Below are 21,838 nucleotides of genomic sequence, written 5' to 3'. Positions count from 1 at the left end.
GCCAATCTAGAGAAACTTAGCTTCGCAACAACAAAGATAAACGCCTTCATTTATTATTGCGAATTAAATCACGCTTATTCCTTCCTGGCATTTTTTCGAGGAAATAAGTGTTTAAGATTTACTTCGTAATTTTTAATACAGATATTTTGAGTTTTTATGTATTTTTGCCTTGTCGCGAAGTGAGAACTGAATTAATTGAATGAGAAATACTCAATCGTCTGTGAAAAACTGTGTCTTTTTTGTTTTGTTTGCTTAATTTTTTTTATACATCGTTCTAGCTTTATTATATTATTTGAATAGAACATAGGGGAACGATTAGATAATTCTTTAAATGATATACATTTTGTGCATTCCGAGTTATAATATAAACGAAATATAATACTGTTAAGTGAACCTAGCGCCAGAGTGTCGCTATGGTAAACAAATAGAGTGAATTTTAAAGAATGCATTTAATCTTTTGTGGTTTATGCGCTGTCGGCGAAGTAGATTTAATTCAATCCAATAAGTTTAAATGAAATGCAAGAAAAAAGTGCGTATAATTTGACAAGAGCTCTACTGTTTGTGGGTGGACTATGTAACTTTAAGATATGCGAGACTAAAAAATGTAACACTTGTTGTTATTAACATTCGATTTTTGAAATTAACATTAAAAGAGTGTAAACACTATTTTGTAGTGCCGTGTTCAATACAGATATAATAATCAAATAAAAAGAGTTAACTTTTCATCTTGCAAAAATGCTCCTTCAGTGCTTTTTATATTAAAAATTTCCTCTGCAGAGAAGTCATAAGTTAAAAGTAGCTTCCCCTTTGCTGACAATCTTATTCCATGCTATTTAAAAACTGAGGCATAAATAATGTTTTTATTTCAGGCAAGCTCATCCAGACTTCTGAAACGACCGATGTAAATTCCATTGTTTTAAGCTGATTATAGCTCGGCTCTTGATAGAGTTGAAAACCAGTGACGTGCGTCATTCTTTTGAGTTTTTGGCTATCCTAATAAATTATATTTGATTGTCTTTCTAAGAAAAACTTGATGAACATAATAAATAAATGAGTTACTTTCTCGAAAGATCTGCACCACTTTTTTAGATGAAAAGAAGAAATATTGCCCGGTTAAGAATGAAAAGAAAAGGCAAAAAAAGTTTAAAAAGCTAAAATCTGCTTTTTCGACTTGAAATGGCTAAAAAAAAAAGAATATGAAAACAGCTTGCAAGGGAATCTAATAGTTAGCTGAAGTGGCAAAGACAAAGTGTCAGCAAAGAAAAGATCAATATAAGTTTTTTAAATTTTTATTTTTAGAGGAAGTTTGTAATTTTCGCTTATCTTTTTATGATACACCAAGATGAGGGGGAAAAATATGAAAGCAAAACTGGTCGAACTATTTTCGAACCATCAATAAATGGCAATTTCGTTACGGGAAAGAAACTAAGGTTTGCTTTTTTCGTTTAAAGAGAATGAAAAAGTCTACTTTGCTTCCCCCCCCCCGGTTAGCATATTTCACAAGTGCACATCAGCGTAGCCACTGAGGGAGGAGTTTCGAAATTGGACCAATGAGCTTATCGAGAAAATGACTCAAGCTATAATTAGCCTCGAATATTATGCATTTACTTAACACCCGTGGATTAAGAAAATTCAAGTGTATAGTTTTTTTTTTTTTTTTTTTTTTAAATATTTTTTCATATAGACTGAAATAAAAAGTGCTGATTTCTATATACATATATAATTGGTGTAAATATTTTTCTCATATGCATAGTTTTATGTAAAGATAGCATTTGGGCTCAAATGTTGTCACATATTTCTTTCTTCATCTTATTTACCACTTATTAAGTAATATTTCACATGGATATTTTTTGCGGAGTATCCGAATTGTGTTTGTATTCATTTAAATTCTTTCAATCAGGTAGTGAGATCTTCACATTTGCAAACTTTCAGAAGAAATCGACAATGCTTTAATTATTTTCTACAGAAAATTGCGTGGCAAAATATTTTCAACCATTTTGCTTAAATCTTAAAGCACGCGACGAAAGTTCATGTGACATGACAGAAATATTGTTGGATTGGTCCATCCTAGAAGCCACACCCTCGGTGGCTACACAGATGTGCACTTGTGAAATATGCCCACGGTTACGCAGTTTTTTTTTATTATTATTTTAATCATTTGTTTATTTTACAAAGAGTTTGGCATGTTCTTTCCAATGAAAATTTCCTGCAAAAAGACTTTTCTGGAAAACGTGTGGGTAGATAAAGCTAAACAAGCTTAGGTTCGCAAATTTCATGAGATGACAAGAATATTTTGTACTTCAAATTACTATCCAGTTGACAGTTTCCATACAACGTTTTCTATATTTACGTGAACAATCTTGTTTTTTCTTTGCTATACATCAATGTCTAACAAAGAGTAAAGAAATAAATGATTTTTTGTATTCTTTTACTAATATATCGCAGGTATTTTTAATAATATTGCGAATTTTTTTAAACTCAAGCAGATGTTTAGACTAATTTTTAAGGTACTTCTGAAGAGCTTGTGTAAATATTTGTTTCTGATTTACTGATTATTTCCTAGGGGTTATTCCTTTTTTTTTTGTGGGGGGGGGCGGTGCGTGGAATGTAGTTAGTAAGTAAGTACTGCAGTGTTTATATAGAATATAGAAAGTTTCTAACAGTTATTTTAATTTTAAAATATATTTTACTGTTTATTTTCGTTTCTCACGCATTATTCCCTATTAGAATAAGTTTTTAATATTACGTTACATGTAAATGAGGTATTTAATGGAAAGTTTCGCTTACTTCAGCAGAAAAGGCTTAGGAAGCCTTATTGGCGCATGTTTCCAGTCAGGCTACTTCGTTGCTTAAAGCTAACTACGCTCCGTCGTATTGTACGTGTCTATTGATATTCGCCAGTTAATTTAATTAAGGGCCAACTGCATTAGATAACTGTGCATAGCTTCGGCTGAGTTCAGTTTAGTTTAGCATTAGATTAGTTTCTTATTTTCTTATATTCAGTTCAAGCCCAAGTGGAGGCTTTTCTGTAAGCCCGAGACAGGGGCCATCTGTGATTTTAGTTTAAGATAATAAGGGGTGAGTCTGGATTTTTTACACACTTGGACTCAGCGAGAAGTTGCTACATAGTTCAGCAAGGTTTCTATTAATCTTAGAAAAAGTAATTTGAAACATTACAAACTCTTTCATGCGAGAATCACACTGAAATTTTTGAGATATATCTAAATAGTACAAGTTAAACTTACCAAATTTTAGAAGTGTTCAAAGTACTACCTTCCATAATCAATGTACTTTTGCAGGCGCATTTTGCAAAGATTAAATGCTTCAAGTCATTCATTTCTTCGTCGATGAAAATTATGTTTTTATAGCCATCTCATCCAATTTCGTCTTCCGAAATAAAACGACAGCCCGATCAACTGTGTTTTAGATTAAAAAATAGCTAAAAGTCATACATAGCAAGATCAGGAGAATAGGTTGGATGTTCTGTCACTTAGTTGTGTTTTCGATCAAGAAATTTGTCTGTCAAACTTGCTGAATGACGATGTATTATGATGATGAAATGTGAGTCACTCTTTGAAGAATTTCTGGAAGACCATTGCGGTGCACAAGTTAGTTTCAAAAGCCTTCTTTAACTTAGATCACATTTCCGCGTTCTGTATTCCTGAAAAAACGAGATTCATTTCTTCTTTTACTGCTCATTGTCTTTTTATCATTGTTGAGCTGAGGTAATCTTCAAAGACATAGTTTTCGTTGTTAATGTGCCATAAAACGGTATATACTTTTCATTATTAATTATGATTTTAGAAATAATGCGGTATTTACCACCATTAAGTAAGCTTGTTGTTTCTTCATTGATTCTGACACGTTCCGCTTATTGGCGTTTTGTTAAAATTTTGGGCATGCAACGACGAACTAATTCTTTGTATGCAGTTCTTTTTGACGCTGCGGATTCAGTGTTAAGTTCCTTCTGTATCATTTGGTAGATATAGCAATTATCTCTGAAAATTTTCGTATGGCCGACAAATTTTCGGGGATTGCAGCTGAAAAAGTTTTCCCATGTCAGGAATAAAAATTTTAGATGATCCAGGAGAGAATTTAGCTCTCTACGAAACTCTGTAAATTATCTGAATGCAGTTGCGTGAGTTGAACATTCATTTCTAAATATTAACCGTACATACGTTGAAGACATTCCTCTTGATTTAGCCTCACTTTAAAATCATAGAAAATCAAAGCTCGATAATGCTCTTGCGTCAGCTTCATTTTCCTTTTTTTACGGATTTATTCTACGAATCGCTAAATTGCAGTTGTTGCCACAAATTGTTGTCCGTGGTCATAAAAGAATTCAAGCATAATTCTTTTATCGTAAATCGTCTGCTCATGTGTCAAAAATTTTAGAATTATCTACGTATTGTTCTGCATTTTATTTACCTATTAAGTTATTATTATTATTGTTTATTTTATATTTTGTGTTAATCAGAATTTTGAATTTACTTTCCTTGTGTGTATTTTTAATTTGTTAGTAATAACTTAACACTTAAATTATGAATGAGATTATTTCATTGTCTTTGTTGTAGAATGCTACATTCTATGAAACTAACTGTTGGAAATTCATAAACGGCACAAGCATAATCAGCGTTGTTGCTTGTTAAACTCTACATCATATTAATGACAACATTTCATCGCCAAGTTCAAATTTCTTTTTTAAAATTAGCGGCATCTTGAAAAGATTCAGAACCTTGTTTTCAAGAACTTAGAAGCATTTTGAAGAATTTTCTCAAAAAATTTAATTTATGCTATTGGTTTTCGCGAAACCCTACTATCAAAGTAATGTGTAAATAAAAATCTTATCTTACGTTTTATTATTACTCTTATACGTAAGTGCCATTAGAAGCGAGGAATACACTTCAGCTCCGAAAATCAATAGGTTTTGTAAGGTCTCATTAAGCAATTAATTCCTTTGTTTTATTTGCAATTTGCTTTGCGCACTTTGAACATCAAACTAAAGGATTTTCAACAGGTGATCTATCTCCTGGACTAATATTTTGCTCTTTTCTTCAATTCTAATTATAATTATTGCTTGAAGCTGCAATAAAGAGTTAAGTTTTTTTTTTGTTTTGTTTAACCTGCCTGCTAATTGGGGAAGCTATCAAATATACAGCAATATGACTGGCCAGTCAAAAGAACAATTATTTCATTTTTGAAGTTATTTTTATTATTTTTGAATTATTATTATTACTGAACAATTTTTTCATAGCTTTGGTAGTTATGGAAATGAGAGCTGTTAGCTGCTTTTGACGCCAAAGTCTTAAATTTGACTTTGTTGAGTTAGTTCGCTTGTTATAGTAAAGGATTGAGCTACTCGATAACTAACTGTAATGTACTATGTTTATGGATTATGCTTGTTACATGTTAATGTATGTACTATGTTTGTTCACGTGTTACAGTAAAGAACTAAGCTACTCTGCAAGTAATTCATGCTGCAAGTATTTCAATAATTAAAAATTATTGAAAAATGCACCAAAATGCAGAAATTTATAATTCAAGTTATTAACATAGTAAAAGAGTAAATTTATTTTCACGAAAAAGGTATTTTCTTCCTACTTTCTGCATGCCATCATGGTGTAAACGATAGCACACTCGGCGTGTATTCGAGAGGTCCAGGTTCGAGTTCAGGCGAGGGCACTGCTTATTTTTCATGTTTCCTGCTTTAAAAATAATCTAATGTCTCCACACCTTTAAGATCGCATTGACAAAATTTTAAAAATAACAAAATTTAAGACAATCAAAGCAAACTGAGGATTTTCAGTTCAAGTTAAGTTATTAGATTCTGACAACAAAAAAGCCTTTACTCATAATTTTTACAACGGATATACATTGGATCACAGACTTTGACCAATGGATACACAGAGTCCCTACAAGAGTGTATCATCTGTCAAAATGCATACTAGGATTCCTTACCTGGGATACTTCCACTTCTACATTATATAAACGTGAGACTACTTGTTTCTGAGTGATGAAGTTTGCTGACTAGTAGTTCGATTCGGTTTCGAATCCAGTCGAACAGGTTTGTTAGTTTTCGTATTTGGGTAACTTAAATACGAATTAATTTAAATCACTAAAATATTTCGAAGAACAAAGGTATTTCTCCCCATAGACAGATAGCTATACATGCGCTTTGCCATACTAAACTAATCTTCATAATCGCTATTACCAGAAACAACTTAATTTCAACATCAGCCTCAAATATTTCGAAAAACTAACATATTAAGAAATATATTTCCAGCAGAAACAAATACATTTGTTTATAGAAAACGGTTTTTTTATCCATTTTTGAGACATAAATTTTATCCTTATTTCAGCACAAGTAATTTATCTTAAAAAAGTAACGTTAGCCCAAATGCTCTTTATAACTTGTCTGTAAATAAATTAAAAAAAAAAAAATCTGATGTGTACGTGACACGACTGCCTTGTATGGAATATTAAATTATACGCACTTTATTTCTGCATTTCATTTAAACTTATTTCCTCGAATTTGAAATTTGAAAGATATGCTCTTTTAAAATATTTTGTAATATTGCTGTTGAATTGAATTTTATGGCTGAAGTGCGAAGAACATGACACTTTATAAATAAAGGTAACACACAAAACGGTAAAAAAAAAACACGCCTCTTTGGGCGTAATATAAAATCTGAGAGCTTTCAGACTTTTTTTCTTATTTTGAAATATTCATGCATATGTTTTTGAAAGCAAGCGGTAATTATGAAGAAAATGAGCTAAATATCCTGGCACCTTCCTCTCACTCGAAAAGAATTCTACTTGAAAACTGCAGTATAGCAATGGTTAATGGAGAGGAATCTAGGAGAAACAAGAAGACGGACATTTACTTTCATGCCTAAAGTCAGCACAAAGAGACATAACTGTCTCACATTTAACTAATTTTATTACGGGGCATGGTCTTTTCCAACCTGTTTCTATCGTTTTTCCATCTAAAATACATGTATCTGCGAACCTGACTCTTTCATTGTGCGCTTACAGCTGCAGCTCATTTACCTCAACTGATCTGCAGTATGAATTTCTTTAAGAAATTTATTATCGAAAACCGCGCATCAATTAAGAACGTCTGCAATACAATTGACAATATTTCAGCTATGGGCAAAGTATTTGTCAAACAGAATGAAGAGGCTAATAAAGTTCAGAAGTGATGATTACGATAGAACAAGTACTATGGGCAAAGTATTTGTCAAACAGAATGAAGAGGCAATAAAGTTCAGAAGTGATGATTACAATAGAACAACTACTAAAGAACTATCGAAAAAACTTGTAGAGTTTTTTTCGAAGCAAGAGAGATTGAAAAATTAGCAAAACCTTCGCCGAAAATCGAAAAACGCACCTCTGGAATACGCGCCTAGTATGCAGACCACCACACTACGAAGGCACGCCAAGAATGCGAGAGAAATACCTTATATACTCCCCATTTTAAAGGGCGACTGAGGTTTTTTAGGGGACCCAGTCACCAAATCCCGGGGGTGGAGAATCATCATTTACCACCTTTTTTTTAGTTCGGGCGCCACGGTAGAGACATTAGGATTTTTTTTTTTGAAACCTGGAAAGATGAAAAATATGCAACGCCTTCGCCGGGAACCGAACTACGGACTTCTGGAATACGGGCCTAGCATGCAGACCACCACACCACGAAAGCAATGGAGGCGAAAGAAATATTGTTACGAAATGTACTGGCGCGGTAAGATGGCTTCCTCGCAAAGCAGTTTTAGGGTTGCCACATTTGGGCGAGAAATCGTCCATTTGGAGCCATTTGGCGGCGAAATAGGCGATATGCCATGGACGGTTGGAGAACCTTCTGGAACGAATTCTTACCAGTTTAGCACAGAATGTTCTCGAACACAAGCCGAAAGCTATATAAACCCTGCTGGCCCGCAGTCAGTTAGTATCGAGAGTGTGTGCTTCATCGAGAGGGCGAGTCAGAGTTAGTTAATATCGAGTTGGTGTCTCGTCTAGCGAGTCAATTCCTGCTGAGTCGATCGAGTTGACAGCTAGACAACGAGTGCCGAATGGGTCGTCGAATGCACCGAAGTGTGTATCGCGTACCTCTTAGTGTATCACAGTTAGTGCATCGTCGAGAGAGCGTGTTGAGCTCCGGGAACGACTGAACCGAAGAGTAAGGAGCCGTGCTCTGTGTGTCGTCGAGTGCATCGCGAGTTGTAGCATGGAGAGTCTCGAGAGTACGTGGAGTTCCGAGAACGACCGAGCAGAGTCGGGAGCTGTACTCTGGTGCTTTGCAGTGAAGCTGTCTCCACCGTGATAGCCTGATAACCTGAAGGCTGTGTCGCTGATGGTGTCAGCGTGTTTATAGTAGTTCATCGACGACTGTAAACCGTGTTTTGGAGCTGTCCTGACAATACTGGCAAATAAAGTGTGTTTCGATATTTCATCAAGTGTCGTCGTTATTCACTCCCAATCCACACGAACCCCGAACGAACGTGAAGGAAAAGAAAAACGCAACAATACCTTATAAACTTTAAATCAGATTCTAAGAACTCACATAGACAGTTAACTACTAAACATACCAATTAAAATTTTACCTTATGTTATAATAATTATAATATATGCACTTTAAAACAATTTTAAATATTTAGATATAATTTTCGTTATAAATGAAAATCATCGATTATTTTACAAGAAATGTATTTTATAAAAAAATATTATGGCAACAAAGAAAAAGTAGTTATTAATTATTTTAATGTTGTTTGTTTATTCATGGGTTTAACCGAATAAAGCAAAATACTCGAGGGTTGTCTATTTAGCTCCACGTAATTTATTACATAAGCTTGCTTCAGATTATGAAGTAGTTTTCTTCTGTTTCATTTCTCTTATACACTAACTTTTTTATTTGTTGTTGCTTTAGCAGTTGGTATATTAAATCAGGGTTGAAATAGTGCCAAAAGCGACTCATTTTATTTTTTATGTTACAGCAATCTGTCGCACTGATTTCGAAGCAGGCTGATCAGTACCACTTTTATGACAATTCCTGTCTATCCCAACGTTTTAATAAAAATGTCACTTTTCCTCATGCTTTTAATAAAAGGTATAAATACCTTTGTTTATTAGTCAGTTATAAATTACTGTTGATATCAGTAACAGTTTAAAGTAAGCTTGATAAACTTTATTCTTATTCCCTCTTTCTACCAAGAAAAAAGTCCTTTTGTGATGCCAGAAATGTTTGGAAATCCCAGCTTTAAACTATAGTTGTCATCTGCAAGAGATCAAGAGGTCTACATTTCAAATACATATTTCCTTAGTTTTAAAATAATTAAATAAATAATAATAAATTTCTGTTACGGAAATAAGTCTTCTAAATAGTTTAGGATCCAGAAAAAGGCGAAATGTTTGTTTATTCACGTATAGAAGAACGTAAAATTGTTAGTAGATTCAGGGAAAATGGGTAACTTAAATTTTAAAATGTGGAAAAAAAAAAAAAAAAAAAAAAAAAAAAAAAAGTAGAGAACTTATTTTGGCGTAGATTTTGGAATAAAACTCTATCGCAAGAGTCGAAAATCGTTTTTGTCTTATCGCAAGGGTCAAAACCAACCAAAATGTGTATTAAGAAGACGTTTCGGGCCAGTGGTATTTTCATTTTCTTTCATGAGGAACAGTCTTTCATGATGAATAATAAGATAAATTTTATTAGGAAAATAATTACTATACGCTTTAAACTTAACAAAAAAGTTTAAAAAAATTATAATTCTAATTATTACAAAAGAAAATAATAAGATGAACTTTATTTTTCTCTTCGTTAATCAATGGCTTCTCTCATGGTGAACTTTTGATGTTAATTTAGTCAAGTTTGTCAAACTTCTGAATTTCCGGTAGTTAAGCTGCCCCTGTTCTTACTTTAAATATGTTTCATGTGTGAAAATATTTGCTCGCAATTATATGTTGAAGAGAATGTGGAGAAAATACCAAAGCCAGTTTTCTGGAATTGTGGATCATGGATCGTCGTTGCAAAACTTCTCGCTTTCTCCTTGAAATTATGTTACAATTTTTATTTTAAAAAAATAAAAATGCTTGTTACTGCAGCTTTGTAATCAAACAAAAATGTTGTTGTTATTATTTATTTTCGGTATATTTTTTAATGTATATTTCAAGTGCTCGTTTCATATTTATGTTTTGTAATTTATTTATATATATGTATATTACTTGCTTTTTTAACTCAAGTTATAAGGTACTTCTCCCGCCTTCCTAGCGCGCCTTCGTGGTATAGTGGTCAGCACACTGAGCCGGTATTTCAGAGGTCCGTCGTTCGATTCCCGGCGAAGGCGATGCTAATTTTTCATCTCTCCGGCTTTCCCAATTAACCTAATGGCTCTACAAAATTATAGTATCTAACTCTCTTTGGCCACATAAAATCCACTAGATCCTACTAATGAATCTAGCGATTTCTCGCACAGGCGTGAAATAATACCAGGACAGAAGAAGGGTCAACAGAAAGGCACGTACTTTGTGCTTTACAATAACCCCCACAACTTGCGGTGGAAACTAAGAATTTATAACACAATAAACCCAAGTCTAAAAGAGTGGTGCTGGACTAGCACTTTAAGTTACGGCTAACTAGGTTGACTCTACAACCTAACAGGCATAATAATTATTCAAATGGCCAAAAAACGTATCAGCAACTCCGCGTAACAGCAAGGTCAGAAACGAAACGTGCGATGGCTAGTGAAAACACGTTCTGAATACACTCCAAGATTCACCCGTTTAAATACTCACTTCACTTAACTTTAAATTAGTATCCTGGCGATGAAATGCTAAGGTAAGTTGAGGAGTTCAAGAAAGATAACAAAAATTTGAATAACTGGTTAATTGAATTAATGAAAACCCTACAAAGTGGGTGATTTGAAATTATGAAATGGATCACTTGGTGACTCGCGTGTTGACGAAGTCTGCTGTATTGATTTCAAGGGCAATCAGTTCTGTCTTCTTTAGGAGGGGTTAAAAAACCGCTATGTCAAATTGTCAGGAGTTAACCAATGGTTGAGGACCGACAATAAAATGATTGTTGCTCCTCCCCCCCCATCGTAGCAAAACGGTTTGCTGCAGAAGATAAGAGACCTGTATTTAATAGCCCTCTAAACAGATAGAGTTTGATTCAGAATCTGCGCCAAACTAAGTTTGTTTGCTTTATTTTAAATTTTATATTAGCGTGTATCTTTTTCGTTAAGTTTTTTGCAATAGGTGAGAATTTCTGCGAAACCAGCTTAAAGATATTTCTGCAGATGGGATTAAAGTTTACGAAGACTGAAAAGCTCAAGTGAGTGAGACCAAAGAATTTGTAAGGGATTCTTTGGTGAGACTAAGGAAATCACCCGAATAAAAGGAAGTATAGGACAGCTGGACTGTTGTATTCCTCACAGCCGAAATTCGAGTATTCTCGCAGCATGTGACATAACGGTTTGTATCTATAATAACAGGTGATGACCTACCCTGTATTTGCCTTTGGATTTTGAGTAAGAATTACTTGACACAATACATGGTAAATCATCGGACGAATTATGTTGATCCTAATTTCAACCTGCTCAACTTAGACGATAGCTTATGTATGGGGCCATCCAGGGGCGTAGCTAGAGGGGGGCATCTGTCCCCGGGCGCAGAATCCAAGGGGCTCCAAACTGATGTTACGACATTTTAGAATTAAATGTTTTCCATTCTTGGCAACCAGTAGCGGGCGCCATCTTCAGTTGTCCCTGGGCGCTGAAAACCCTAGCTACGACTCTGGGCCATCTTAAATAAAAAAGTGTATGAAATCTGTGAGGAATAATACTCGCGATGTTGCCCTGTCACCTTGCTGAATTGTGATAGTGATCTCCCAACAATGGGGACAAATTTTTGCCCATGTTAAGAGACATCAGGACGATGTTTTTATGAATGAAAAGTAAGGATGGTTATCAATATTGTTTTACATCTGATTTTAAGTAGAGAAATAAGTACCGATCTTAAACCGTCGACTGCCCACCTGCAAATTAAAACTGACCGCACTTTTTTACAGAAATGCATATAATATGTTTAATAATCATTTCGGCGCCCTTACATTTGGCCACCCACGTGAGGAGCATCACCTTGCTGCCCCACTAGGATCGATCCTGAGTGAAATGATAACTATTAGCAAATGAGACGCATACTAAAAGCATCGTTTGAACTGCTTTTTCTTAACGTAATTGAAGTACATGATGGACATCGAGTGACATGATAGGTCCTCTTCAGGTCCCCCATCAGTGCATTTTTCTGGTAATGTTGAATAATTTAATATAATAATATGGTAAGTAGTGTAATAAATCTTTTGGTAACGTAATAAAAACGTACTTATAATTTTAAAGTATTTATTTATTTATTTATGCACTGGTGCTTTCGTGGGATTTAATGTCATTAATTTCTTTTATTTTGATCATAGTTCGCGGACTATAAGTCGCGGGAGGTAGGTCACTTAGTTACGAGCATACAGAAATTTGTACGTTTAGTAAACTCAAAAAGTCTTAACAGCTTAAATCCATACTACAAATGACTAATTCCATCACTAAATCGTTGGCCTCTACGACTGTCATCTCGACAGAAGACCAAAATTGTCTGGAGCCGTGGGTTCCAGTGGCTCGCTATAAGTGAAAACATTTCTATCCGCATTTTTCAGATATGGGATACTAATTATGTATGCTTTACTCAAAAACACTGAAGTGTAGATTATTTATTTGCATCTATAAGCTGCATTTTAAAAATGAACAAATGAAATTTATTTCAGATAAGTGTTAATAAAGAACTAATGTTTTAAAATTACAGAGGCTGTTCACACATTTTTTAGACGATGTATATTGTATTCACAAAACTAAATTACATAAAATTCTTGTGTTTTAAATGTTCTGTTTGACATCCCTTATTCTGAACTATCTTTCGACACCGCAATTTCCAGGATAATAATGCCTTTTGAAGTGGCAGAAGACGTATTCTATCCCATTCCTCCCGAACAACTTTTCAGAGTCCTGTTAGGGGTTAGGGACAACGTTTGGATAATGCAGTTTTTTAAAGTTCGAAAGCACAAAAATCCATAGGTGACACATCGGGAGATTTAGTAGGGATATCAATGAAGGGTATGGCCTTGATACCAGTTTTTTTGTTCCATTTCTTTTAGGAAACTTACAGTGGATTTTGATGTGTGACTGCTAGCTTTGTCCTGATGGAGTCTCACAGATAGATGGCACTGTGGGTAAAGCGATGGTATTTCATTCAGAAAAATTGGCGATAAAATATATTCCTGATAGTAATTGGAGTTAATCTGGACATTTTTTTGGACTCTCTTTATTTTTAATTTGCCATTATAAGAAAAACCAGCAACAATCATGAATCCCTTAGAAAAACTTTCTTTCGATTCTTTGAACCATGTACTTAAATTTTTTTCTCCCCTTTTATGATAATAAATGGCTCTTTTTTTGTTACAATCGTTTAAATACACCCATGCTTCATCTATTGTGACAATTGTTTTCCATTTTTCTTTGGATAAGTGTTTCTCATATAGAATTCTACAGCGTGTCCTGCGTCGAGCGATATGCTTTGGAAGAAGACGATGCACATTGCGTTTTTTCGCTTTCTTAAGATTTAAATCAACGTTTATCATTTTGTTTACAGTGGACACCGAGCATTTTAATGATTTTGCAACTGTCCTTTGACTAGGGGGATTTTCTTTTAACATTAAACAACGTACCTTTGCAATAGTCGAAGATGTCCGTTTTTTACTTGGATACTTGTTTGGAATTTTTGTCCCACTTGAGGCTCCAATTTGACGTTTTTTTCCTTTCTTGTTGATGATATTACCTATCGACGCTTTAGATATCACAAAACCATGACTCTCACATCGTTTTTGGATAACGGAGTATGCATATTTCTCTTCGGAAAGAGCGTAAATGTAGTGTTGATTTTTACACTAAATCTTATGTGATATATCTGACTTCGAATCTAAAATTTTCTGAAGAACACAAAAACCTTGTCTAAAACTTAAAGGTTTATTTAACTGGAACTTCAACACTGATGAAAACTTAACATCATAAACGAAAACTTAACATCTTGGGCGGAAAACACTCAAAATGCTTTAAAGTAACAGCTATGCCGGCACGGTGAAGAACACTTTCCTTTAAAAGACAGAATCCATCTAGCCCTTTCGGCATATACTCGTATCTCCATTCGCTGGATTCAGACTTCCGCTCCTACGTGTTTTGGACTTAAACGGCCAGACTGGAACTGGAATAGGACTGGATCAGGACCGGAACAGGACTGGATCCGCAACAAGACGGGAACCGGAACAGGGCGGGAACCGGAATCTCTCATCCCCTGGCAGGTCTATTCTGGCTCGAACTAAAAGGAACTGCGGTGCCACTAAGGAAAGCACCTCCTTTTATTGCCGGCGGTTGCCGTTACTACAGGCGATTATGCAAATATTTAACATCCTTCCACCTAAAGGAAAAAAAAGTGAACTTTCACATCAAAGTAAAACAATGCCAAAGAGCCTTAATATGCCAGTCTGTCCGGCGGAGTTACAGTTCTACCAGATCGTGTTACAGGCCTGACAGATTTATCATCTACGTTGAGTTTAAGTTCAGACAACGAATCTTGTTTTTCATTCTGCAGCTTCACGGGTACATCATTTTGCGACACGAACCTATGAAAAGCCTGAAGAAACACTTCTGTAAATAGAGAAGTCAGCAACTCCAAATGGACCGCTCTATAAACGGCGCATGTAAAAACACAAATCCATGCCTTTTCTTTGTTTCTCAGCAATAAAGGACCACAAAGGTCTATACCCGTGACTTAAAATACTGCTGAATCATTTACTCGCTCTATTGGCGGTGGGGCTGATATGTGGTCAACAGGTACAGCAGAATATCTCTTGCAAGTAATGCATTTACTCAAAACAAAACGCACAGTTCTTCTGCCAGATAACAACCAAAACCTTTCCCTTAAGGTATTCAGTATATATTGTACACCTGCATGTCCTTTCTTTCTATGTTCTTCCATAATTAAATTCCTAACTAATGGATGTTCTCCTGGTAATATTATAGGTGTTCTAAACTCTAACGTATCATCTCTTCGAAACGCACCAGTTTTAATTCTTAGAATTCCCTCATCATAAAATGGACTAAGAGTTCGTAAGCGTGCGTCTTCTATATCCTGAAACGATTCCGATTGAATCAAGCGAATAACAACCTTTTCTGCAAAATCAATTTCATCAACAGTGAGTTCACCTTTCCTTTTTTTCTTATTTCTGCAATTAAAGAAAAATCGTTGAATCCAACCAACAACTCTGTTTTTCGATAGCTAGAAAATCGCTCACTCAAACTAAACCTTTCAGTAGACACTAGAGATGAAACCACTGCCTTTTTTTTTCTCGCTGGCTATTGCCGCTTCATCAGTTATAAATTCGGCACTCGGCCAATTTTCTTGCGATTTTAAAAGCCAGCTCGGACGCTCCCACCATTTTGACCGGGAGAGTTGGTGAACTGAACACCCTCTACTTGGAAGATCTGCAGGGTTAAGGTGACCAGGTATATGCCTCCAATCCTCCACACGTGTCAAAAGCCTTATTTCCTGTACTCTATTTTCTACAAATGTCCCCCATGGTTCTTCCCTTTTTATCCATGCAAGGACAGTCGTTGAATCTGTCCAGAAAAATGTACTTCTGACCTCAAAGTCTTTTAGAACGTCTGCAACAAGACGAGATGCAATAGTTGCTGCTAACAATTCTAATCTTACAATAGTCGTTTCCTTTTTACCACAAGGTGAAACTCTAGACCTAGCCTGAAGCAACTGGACTTTAACTGATTCAGGTTCTTCTACACGAATGAAAACTACTGCCGCATACGCTGTTTGACTGGCGTCACAAAAAACATGGATTGAACACTGTTTTGGCTGATATCGTATCCACCTTGGAATTTTAATGTTTTTCAAAAGAAAAATGTCCTTTACCCATTTCAAAAATTTACTTTTAATTTCGGTGTTAACTTCTTCGTCCCATTTTACTTTTGTTTCCCATGTACGCTGTAATAACATCTTGGGTAATATAAGGACTGGACATGTTATACCGATGGGATCAAATACTTTATGGGCTATTGCCAAAATACTTCTTTTCGTAACTTTCTCGAAACAAAGATTTTGTAAATTAGCAGCATTTATTTGAAGAGTATCGCCTTGTCTTTCCCATAACAAACCTAATACATTCGCAATAGTTTCTGTTTCTAAACTACAGTCGGTATATTCCCAACCCCGCAATTCAAATTTTCGTTCTGCCATAACATCTGAAGATACTTTCATGAAGCGCTGTAATTCATCTTCACTTCCGACACTTGTTACACAGTTATCAACATAGAAACTATACATTAATTTAACAATAATGTTGGAAGGATATTTTACATCTGCATCATTTTTCTCCAAAATTGAATTTAGGTGATATTGAATAACAGCTCCAAGTAAAAATGGACTACTGGTTACACCAAATACGACTCGACAATGACGAAAGTGCTTCAAACCATCTTCACCCTTTATCCAAAGAAATCGGAGGAAGTTTCTGTCACTAGAATTCAGGCCAATTTGTAGAAAGGCCTTACGAATATCAGAAATCACCCCTATTTTTTCTTGGCGAAATCTATTTAAGATTGTAGGAATAAATGCAACAAGGTTTAATCCCTTTTCAAGACAATCGTTAAGACTCGGAGAACCCTTTGCTTTAGACGAAGCGTCAAATACTGGCCGTAACTTCGTAGTACTATGTTCCTTAACAACATGTCTATGTGGCAAATAATGATGGGGTAAATCCAATTCATTTACGGGTACTTCCTCTATTATGCCCTCTTTGAGCCATTCTTGGAATATATTTTCATACTCTTGGCGAAGATTATCCACTTCAAGTTGCCTAATCGTACCGTGCAACCTTTTAAGCGATAACTCAAGATTATCCGACAGGGAAGGGTGCCCTTCCAACCAAGGCAAAGACACTACAAAGCGGTTATCTTCTATTTTTACAGTATCAAGGAAATGTTGCCTGGTAGCCTCATACAATTCCAATTTAGTCTTTTGTTCGAATGGGTCCGTAATACCAAGCGAGTCAAGCCTCTTTAGTCAACATTGAAGTAACTAAGAATGTTGAACCTTCACTATTCAACTCCCCGGTTTTTCCCATAACCGTCCATCCTAACTTTGTCTCAATAGCTACAAGACCGTTTGAAATTTGTTTACGATTCCCCGTTAATAATCGTCCTGCAACATCGGCTCCTATTAAAATTTCTATAGGTCCTTCTAAACGATCTGTTAAACTTATTCCACAGTCAGCAAGCTCTTTAAGCCATATTCCTTGTCCAATAGAAGGTATATTATTACAAATAACAGACTGACTTAACGTATCAAAATTACAACTGTAAGAGCCAGACATATTAGATAAATGAATTTTGTAAACTTTATGTTCACACAAACTGGTCGTCGTACCGCCAAATAATACGTGGCTAAGGTATTCCTTTACTGTATACCTATAACCCATATCTTGAGCTGCGCTTTGCAGAATATATGACCTTTGAGAACCAGTATCAATTATAGCTCGAGCCGAACGAGATTTTTTATCTCTTTTAATTATTACTCTTATTGTTTGCAGCAAAACTTTAGGAGACCTTGAAGAAATGTTGGCGAGTGTTTCAGCCTGATTTGGAGGCTGTTCCGTTGCTCTTATCTCACTCATTTGTGAATGGCCCTTACATAGAAAAATATGATGCCTTTTGCCGCATGTAAAACAAACTGTTTTTAATCTACACCTCTTGACAGAATGTCCAGATTTCAGACACAGATAACAAGAGCGTGTCCTTTGGACCAAAACTTCTCTTTCCGACAACGATAAGTTACGCGCCTGAAAACATTCCGCAGAACCATGATTTATACTGGAACAAAATATGCAGCCTTTTCTAGCTTCATTAGAAGAAGTAAACAGTTCAGCTCCCGTATTACTTCTTTTGCAGCAAACAAATTTTTATTACCGCTTACCAAAATCGTCTAAAAAATGTGCGAACAGCCTCTGTACTTTTAAATCTTGTCTGCGTACTTGTTCGTCATAAGCCTTTTGCATTTTCGGTTGTCAGTATTAGCGCTGCGAGTCATGTGTCAAATAGTTAGTACTCGCATCTTGTTATCTCGAACAGCAAATATTTGCTCACTTCTTTTCAGTTCCCTACTGCACTTGTCATGACTACACTGCTCTTTTATATACATACATACTTTACAGGTTCTTCGTAAAAAGTCGTTTTCACAAGTGCTTGTTTCAAAATTTTTTATTCCCCCCCCCCAAAAAAAAACACTCACACACACAGAGCAACAGAAATTTTAATCTTATCAAGTGATCTTCATCTTATTTTAAATAATGTTTAAAATATTTAAATTGAAATCAAAAAGTACAACGTCGCTTCTATTTATTCTAACCATGTACCCGTCTCGAGATTACTCTTTTTCGCTATATTTTTTTAGCGTTTTTTCTGCAGAATTTCTAAGGCAATGTTTGCTCGAAAATTTATTTCAGACATTCATTTCTTTCTATTTCAGTGATTTAAGCGAGGTTCTCTTATCTTTAAACCAGAATTTCCTTTCTTATTACCGTTAGCCAATCGATCGAAAACATTGAAAGATTTAGCTGCTAAAGAAATTCTTTCCTCACTTTCAACTTCACCGCGCAAGAAACATAAAAGACGCTCAAGGTCAGATTCCCTTTCTCTTAACTCGGCGTTTTCGCCGGTTAAACTTTCTGATCCTTTACGCGAAAACCTAAGTCTCTCCCACGTTTTTAAGACTTCATTCGGCAATGCTGATTCTACCAATGGATATAATATCGCGCAATATTTGCCTCTATTTATTCTCAATATCTTCAAGGCTCTTAGATTAGATTCGAGTTCATCGTATAGTTTCCGCAAAGAGTGTGTACCTTGTTTTTGAATAACAAGGGTTAGCAAATCACGAATATAAATCTCCGTTAGTAATTCTTTGTTACCAAAACGCGTTTGCAATGCTTCGATTGCGCTCTTGTAACTATCGCCAGTTGGCGGAAAGCTTTTAACTATTTTCTCTGCGGGAGAATTCTTCTCCATAGCCTGTGCCAAATAAGCAAATTTATCATTATTATCTAATGTAGGATCTTTATCAATCTTTTGGAATTGCCCCCAAAATCCTAGCCATTTCTTCACGTTGCCGTCAAAGATAGGCAATTTAATCTTCGGATAATGTAACATTTTATTCTGAATAAAGGACGGATAAATTAAAGTTACATTCGGGGTTCCAGAAGTAAGATCTTTTACTTTACTTTCCAGAAGTCTCCACCTATCAAAATATAATTCAGATTCATCTATTTCCTTAATAAGTAAAGTCTCATCTGTAATTTCTTTAAACATTAATTTTCGTATTTTCATTTCAGTATCAAACAAAACTTTAGCTTTCTCGGCAATAACTTTTATTTTACTTAACTTTTCTTCTTGATTAAATTTAGTTTCTTCATTGTCAAATTCATTACACGCTTTACTAAATAGTCTTCTTTATTGAGTTCGTGCTAACTTTAAAGCTTCCATGATTCAAAAATAAAAAAGTCACTTACCTTGCAGACAATGTCCTGTCGCTTGATGCCAAATGTTGATTTTTCCACTAAATCTTATGTGATATATCTGACTTCGAATCTAAAATTTTCTGAAGAACACAAAAACCTTGTCTAAAACTTAAAGGTTTATTTAACTGGAACTTCAACACTGATGAAAACTTAACATCATAAACGAAAACTTAACATCTTAGGCGGAAAACATTCAAAATGCTTTAAAGTAACAGCTATGCCGGCACGGTGAAGAACACTTTCCTTTAAAAGACAGAATCCATCTAGCCCTTTCGGCATATACTCGTATCTCCATTCGCTGGATTCAGACTTCCGCTCCTACGTGTTTTGGACTTAAACGGCCAGACTGGAACTGGAATAGGACTGGATCAGGACCGGAACAGGACTGGATCCGCAACAAGACGGGAACCGGAACAGGGCGGGAACCGGAATCTCTCATCCCCTGGCAGGTCTATTCTGGCTCGAACTAAAAGGAACTGCGGTGCCACTAAGGAAAGCACCTCCTTTTATTGCCGGCGGTTGCCGTTACTACAGGCGATTAAGGAAATATTTAACAGTAGCCTTCGAACCACTGCTTTGTTAAAATTCGCCATTTTGAATAAAAACAAAACTTTCAACCCACAGACGATAATTTTGACTTTTAAAAACATAGTACAATTGCAATTACTTCTTTTGCAGCAAACAATTTTTTATTACCGCTTACCAAAATCGTCTAAAAAATGTGCGAACAGCCTCTGTACTTTTAAATCTTGTCTGCGTACTTGTTCGTCATAAGCCTTTTGCATTTTCGGTTGTCAGTATTAGCGCTGCGAGTCATGTGTCAAATAGTTAGTACTCGCATCTTGTTATCTCGAACAGCAAATATTTGCTCACTTCTTTTCAGTTCCCTACTGCACTTGTCATGACTACACTGCTCTTTTATATACATACATACTTTACAGGTTCTCCGTAAAAAGTCGTTTTCACAAGTGCTTGTTTCAAAATTTTTTATTCCCCCCCCCAAAAAAAAACACTCACACACACAGAGCAACAGAAATTTTAATCTTATCAAGTGATCTTCATCTTATTTTAAATAATGTTTAAAATATTTAAATTGAAATCAAAAAGTACAACGTCGCTTCTATTTATTCTAACCATGTACCCGTCTCGAGATTACTCTTTTTCGCTATATTTTTTTAGCGTTTTTTCTGCAGAATTTCTAAGGCAATGTTTGCTCGAAAATTTATTTCAGACATTCATTTCTTTCTATTTCAGTGATTCAATTCTATCTTCCTACGCAATTTCTAGAAACATACTTCTTTCCTTTCTTCGTGATTTATGTAAGAGATGCACGTTAGTTAGAATTTAAAGTAGATTTAATTCAGTGTTAGCACAGTTTTAGTTTTTAGAAATTTGTATTTTGATTTTAATCTTCTAAAACATACTTAACTTTTATGAAAACTGCAGTAAATATACTTATCTTTTAACTGAAGGAAATGAATGAAAATTTAGTTTTTAAACTAAATATATAATTAAAACCACACAGAGACTAGTGGTGTTATCTTATTTTTTAAACAATATTCAAAATATCAGAAGTTTTTACTATCCAACTTGTAAAGTATTTCTCCCGCCTTCTTAACATGCCTTCGTAGTGTAGTAATCAGAACGCTCGGCGCGTATTCGAGAGGTCCGTGGTTCGAGTCCCGGCCAGGGCATTGCTCATTTTTCACATCTTCTGCTTCGAAATTACTTATTAAATTACTACGATTAAAGGATATATCGGCTTCTTATCCGGAATTAAGTTCTAGACATTCGAAATGCCGGGTTTAAGTGCCTGTAGACTATTTGCCTGTTAGGCTGGAATGAATAATTCCTTATAATTCTGTAATTTTTAATTTATCAAATAAATAGGTAAACAGACCTATATTTAAGTTGTTAGTCAAACTCATAAGAAATCTGTAATAATAGTGCTCACATTTCAGAATTTTTTATTTTTCTTTGCTTTTATTATCCATAATGCCATTGCTAATGTCTCTACAATGGCACTCGAACTAAATGATGGTGATTCTTCACCACCAGAATTTGGCGATTGTGTCCCCTAATCCCCAGCCGCCCTTTCAAAGGGGGCCATACAAGGTATTTCTTCTTAGCATGCCTTCGTAGTGTAATGGTCAGCACGCTCGG

The sequence above is a fragment of the Stegodyphus dumicola genome, chromosome 10 (genome assembly GCF_044657685.1).
Source record: "Stegodyphus dumicola isolate Sdum_Otavi_A_Nest chromosome 10, ASM4465768v1".
NCBI classification, from domain to species: Eukaryota; Metazoa; Arthropoda; class Arachnida; order Araneae; family Eresidae; genus Stegodyphus; species Stegodyphus dumicola.
The sequence above is the reverse complement of the archived record's forward strand: the minus strand, read 5'-3'. Positions refer to the sequence as shown.